At 41.8% G+C, this 6000-nt stretch overlaps 1 long non-coding RNA gene across 1 annotated transcript; it reads right to left on the reverse strand.

The window, feature by feature from the left end:
- Positions 1–825: 825 nt before the first annotated feature.
- Positions 826–2467, reverse strand: LOC118575477. The gene is made up of 3 exons (XR_004943870.1): positions 2297–2467; positions 1913–1987; positions 826–988 (listed from the first exon to the last, which is right to left on the reverse strand). It is a non-coding gene; the product is annotated as an uncharacterized LOC118575477 (long non-coding RNA).
- Positions 2468–6000: the final 3533 nt, after the last annotated feature.

The following is a 6000-nucleotide window of genomic DNA, read 5'->3' on the forward strand; positions in this document are numbered from 1 at the left end:
TACAACTTTATTTTATTTATACTTTTGTCATTATCAGAAAGAAGTGAATCAATCACATCTCTGTCAGAAGTTTAAAAAGATGGGTTATTATTCACATTTTTACTTAAAATTTTTTCATATAATATAACTTGATATTCTTTCTCTTCCCCATAGAATCTTTTTGTTGTGTTCTTTTGTTTTTGTTTTTTCGAGACAAGGTTTCTCTGTGTAGCTTTGCTTTTCCTGGAACTCACTCGGTAGCCCAGGCTGGCCTCGAACTCACAGAGATCCACCTGCCTCTGCTCCCGAGTGCTAGGATTAAAGGCATGCACCACCACTGCCCAGCCCCATAGAATCTTAATATGTGTTACTGATTTGTAAAACACAAAATGGAAATGGAGAATAAAATTTAATGATGTAAAAATTCTTCAATGTTTAAAATTTACCTATGTTTCTAGATAAAAATTGTAACTTACATTATGTAAAATATTTAAAAAATCATGAATTTAGAAAGAAGCTCTTTAAAATTAACATATTTTTCTAGATAAAAATTATACCTTATATTATATAAAATATAAAAGAAAATTCATGAAGAATTTAGAAAGAAGCTCTTAATTTTCTGTAAGTTTTTTTTTTTTAATAAGGGTTTGCGTTAAGGACATGAATGTTTATATTTCTTTTTTTTTTCTATTTTCCCACTTCTTTTTTAAGTCAGATGTGCCTACTATAAAACACCAGGGACTTCTGTTTCCCTGAAAACCAAATATCTGGTGCTAAAAAAATACAAGAGATGGGCCACCCAATACAAGCAGACAAAGCCTTCTCTGGTGGGGAACTTACCACAGGAAGCATGAGCCATGTAGCCACAAGTCGGCTGCTGATCCAGTGATACCATGACAGGCTTATAAACATCAAAGGAATAATGGGACCCAGCATAAAAATACTTCCAAAAAAGCTTCCTGAAAACAGGAAGAGTATAAAATAAATCCCCTTCCATGACACCATGATTCTGAAACATAAAAAAACAAAGATTATGTTTTATGCATTTAGCTGTTCCAATTCCATCAAAATTATAGATACAAATATCTTTAATGAGGCTACTGAACAACTCTGATGAAGGCTAGAGAAGACTGAATTCCCTGTTCTACAAGCGTAACAAGTTGCCAGTACACTAGAAACTGATCCTCTCACAAGAGTATATAAATGTCTGTTCTCCAAAAACATATGCTAACTGGTGTGCCCTGAACTGTTACTCTGACATTGCCAATACACTGTTAATTTTTTTCAAAATCATGTATTTAGACAACTGGAGAAATGTGCTGTATTTTCTTGAACAGCACAGTGTATTTCTCAGGTCATCTAAAAGTAGATTTTAAAAGTTGAAAAAAAAACCAATGCGCCGGTGCATATTGACCCTTCTCCCTTGGGAAATGCAGGGAATGACTTCAGCTGAAAGGTCATGATGAATTGTCCAGCTGACTAGAGCTGGTTCAGGCTCAATAGCTGACTTAGCAGGTCCCCACAGGCCTGGTCCTTAACTGCCTTCCTCCTCTAGGTCAGAAAATCTCCAGTCTGACTTTGAACAGGCCACTGCTCAGGATGAGAGCCTCCTGCAGACAGAACTGCTGCAGCAGGAGCACTAAGCCTCTCAGGCAAGTGAGCCCATTGCATTCCATCCCCAGCAAACATGGAATTGGTGGGGGACTGGGAGCTCTTGAACTTGGCTTCCAGGGTGAATAGGCCTTGATTTATTTTCTGGCCCGTGGCCCAGCCAGGATGTTTCTGTGTCTGATTGCCTTTCCTTCTCATATAGCAGATCTTCAGAGAACTGAGGAGGCCAAAAAAGCCACAGATGCCTTGAACCCATGACATTCTAAACTCTCAGATCAAGGCTTCCTCCTCAGAAGACAATCCTTTAGAGCTGTGAACTCACCAGTGAGGAAAATACCAGCTGTCTTCCAGGTGATCCAGACCCAATCAGATCTCTTGGTCTGCTGATTCAGTACACCTAAAGCAAAGAAAGCATCAAAAATGAGCTTGAGATGCAGAAAACCTGATCCAAGAATTACTGAGAACCCTGACATTCAACAGCAAGTGGCCACTGTGAGGGGTACTAAAACATGGAGGAAAGAGGTGTAGTGAGCAAGACTATTTCTGTCAGTTTAATGTGGATGGCTTTGACTAGCTGACTGAGTTCTCAGGTCTCCCTATGTGGTTTGAAATCTGTCATGGAAGACTGGGTTGATGTCATGCTTTTCCAGACAGACCACACCCAAAAGGATCATATTTCATTCTCCAGTACAGTGTTGAAGCTCACTCCATATCATGCACTAGTGTTGATGAAGAGAATGCACCAAAGAGATCTCCACAGTCCATCATTCTTCATGTTATCCATTTTTCCATATTCAAATGAGTGAGTATTCTTTGGTTGCCAAGCCTGACCTGAAATGACTGGTCCTGAGAAAGGATTTACAGAAGACATCTGAGGCATCTTTGTTTTTCTTGGCACTCAGATGCTGCCCATGGACTTGTCGGGTCTCGAGAAAGCACAGAAGCATCTGACAGATTCAAATAGTGACCAAGACATTGCAGGATCAGCAGTGTGTGATAATTTATCAAAAGCTTCCCAATGGTGCACAAAGTTTGCTCTAGGAAATATCTCATTCTAGTGCTAGTGAGGGCTTTTCCTACAAAACCTGAAGGAGGGATGGCTAAACTAGCTTTGAAAAGGCTTTTCACAATCACTGTCTTCCTACCGTGTTTCCAAGCCCAGCCACAGGCTGTAGGTCTGTGCTGGTAAATGCACAGCAAGAGAATGCTGCTGACCTTAATTTTATGTATGGTTTTTGGTTGGGTTTTGTTTGCTTTGGGTTTTTTTTTCTTTTTGGTTTCTTTGTTGTGGTTTAGCTTTTGCTATTCATCTATTCTTTCATTTGTTCTTGTTGTTTTGATATTTGCTAAGGATATTCACTGTTTATGTTGACTGATCTCTTTAAGCCCCTATTGAGTAAAATAACTGTATTTTTATTTTAATAAAATGATTTAGTACTTTTCTGTCTTAGAACCAATTTCTTTACTCAGGTGTGTTGCCTCACTCAAGTAGCACCAGAAACTCCTGTAACATCAAGAACTCTTGTGAGCCCAGCTTGGGCTATATATTGAGTTTCCAGTCAGCCAGGTCTACACAGGGATTAGGATGTGGATATCATTTTATGTTGGGAAAAGTATTGATACTATATCTCTGTGTCCCTATATTTAGCTCTCCCTAAAAGACATTATTCTGGATACACATTTCCTGAAATGATCATGAGCACTCAATTAATGAGAAGCATAACAGTATTGCTCTAAAGCCTCTCAGGAAATTAGAAGATTGATTAAAGAAGCTTTAAATAAATCCATGGACTGCTTGCCACCTGGGGCAATGATAATGTCCCTTCCTGGGCTGCTGCCAAAGCCATGTCCTGTCCATGGCCAGAAGAAGCCGTGCTGGTCTTTGTTGATGTCCATATCTCCTCTTTCCTGTGAAGGCCTTGCAACAACCTGCAGTCTGCGCCAACACCTATGACCATGTTGGTGTTAAAAGGCTTTTCCCCCAAAAGTGATGTTTGTCTTAGAGGCCTGTGCTGCCACCTTGGAGCAAATGACATCCGGGTCAGGACTGTTGTTTGGGTTGTGTTTGGGTCCATGGCTCTGTTGCAGCCAGGGTCTGTGTTGATATCTCTGGCTCCTGTGGCCATCAAAGGCAGTGCAGATGCCTGGAATGTGGGCCACTACCTGTGTACATGGTACTGCTGGGTCTAATCCAAACTGAGTGACCAGGCCTGGGCTGCAGTCTAGGACCATATCTGTGTTGATGTTGAAAACAGCTAGGATCTGTCTTCATGCCCATGGCCTCTGTTTGCAACAAAGTCGCACAAAAGTACGTAGGTGTCTAGGCTTCTATGTAGGTATCCAAGGGCTGTGCTTCTGTTGGGCCCATACAGATCTGAATGGCCAATGCTGCCACTAGAGGCCCTGGTGTCCTCTGAACCTAGGTTGCTTTCAAAAGACATGTCTGTATCTTTTGCCCTGCAACATCCTCCAACTATATTGATGTCAGTGGCTCCTGTTACCTCCAAAGTCAGGTTAGGTTAACCCAGAATTATCTGGGGGAGCTGGACCTGCCCCCTACCAACTGCAGCAGTCCAGTGAGTGGGACCAGTACCAGGATGGAGCAGCAAATTAGACAGTATCTTGTTAGTAGTCATCCAGGTGAGCTGTCCCTGAGACTGTGAGATCAAAAGAACTGAGTCCACCTCCTTCTTCTACCTTGTGTTGTTCAGGGTGAGAGAAAGATGCCTGCCCCACCTAAGCACACACATGCTACCTGCAGCTGGTGGGAGAGTTGGTCTCTGGGGAATAAGAACAGAGGAGCTGGGGCAGCCTCACACCAACTGTAGCAATTGGGATTGTGGGTTTGGCACCTAACCTGGACAAAACAGCAGAGCTGTCTCTAGTGGTCTGAGGGTGAGTAAGTCAGAAGCCAGGGCATGAGATCAGGAAAACTAGCCTCTTTCCATTCTGCCTGCAGCATGGGGTGAGCTAACTAGACAGTCCTGGAGAGCTTTCCTGGGTGTTGAGGTGAGGAAATGTGCTGGGCTAACCAAACTGCTACCATCCATGCCAGAATCAGGGCTGAGTTATCCCACCTTAACATCATCTTTGTCTATGAACTGCTGGACATATGTGAAAGGCTGGGACATACCTATCCAAAGCTGCATGATCTCCATGACACAAGGCATCAATAGGATTTCCAAGAAGAGTACAAATGAAGGTCCATCATCTATAGTGTAGAGAAGCCAGAGTTGGCCTGGAACACTCACAAGCAAAGATCTATGGACTAAAGAGTACATTGTGTGACTTACTGGGCCACACTACAGACTCCCCCAAGACTTTTGTTTCTTTGTGTTTAATTTTGGGTTTTCAGCTTTTCTTTTAAATTTGTTTTGTTTTGTGGGGGAGGTTTCAAGGGCAGAGCTCAGATGTGAGGGAATGAGTTGGGGGGAAAATGGGATTGGGATGCATGATATAAAACCAACAGAGTATCAATAAAACGTTTAAAATAAAAAAGAAATTAGGTAAGCCAGAGCTGTCTGCTGTGGACACACTAAACTCTCCTGCCCACCTGTTCACAAATAACCTGTCAGAGGCTTAATATTAATTATAAACTATTTGATCTATGGCTCAGGCTTCTTGGTAGTTAGCTCTTTCGACTCAAATGAAGCTATTTCTATTAATCTATGTGTTGCCACATGGCTGTGGATAGAACTAGAAAATACCATCCTGAGTGAGATAACCTAGACTCAGAAAGACAAACATGATATGTACTCACTAATAAGTGGATACTAGATGTAAAGCAAAGGATAACTAGACTACAACCCACAGCTCCTGAGAAGCTAGGAAACAGGAAGGTCCCTAAGACAGATGCATGGATCACCTTGGGAAGGGGAAATAGAGGAGATCTCCAGGAGGGAACTGGGTTTTAGGGGATTTAAGGGGCCCCCTGGCAATAGGTTCAGGATCCATCCTTGGTGCATGAGCTGGCATTTTGGAGCCTATTACCTATGGTGAGACACCTTGCACCCTTGCCTTGATGCAGGGAGGGAGAGGGGCTTGGACCTGCCTCAACTGAATGTACCAGGCTTGGCTGACTCCCCATGTGAGGGCTTACCTCACTGGAAGAGGGAATGGTGGGCATGGGTTAGTTCTGTAGTTAATATGTCAAGAGTATATGTCTTATAAATATTTCTAGATAAATTTATGGCAAAATACTAGTAAGAAATAAACATGCAATGGTTTATGATGGAAAGTTACAATGTCATTGATTGTATAACAAATATAGTAAGAAATCTTCCAAGTGATGTGCACGTTTAAGGCAAGAAAATAATGGAAGGGATATATGTTTGAGAGTAATGCATAACCTACCTACTAGCACTATATGCATAAAGTGGAATATGATTATAGTATAAACAAAGTGCAGGA

The sequence above is a fragment of the Onychomys torridus genome, unplaced genomic scaffold (genome assembly GCF_903995425.1).
Source record: "Onychomys torridus unplaced genomic scaffold, mOncTor1.1, whole genome shotgun sequence".
In the NCBI taxonomy this organism is placed as follows: Eukaryota; Metazoa; Chordata; class Mammalia; order Rodentia; family Cricetidae; genus Onychomys; species Onychomys torridus.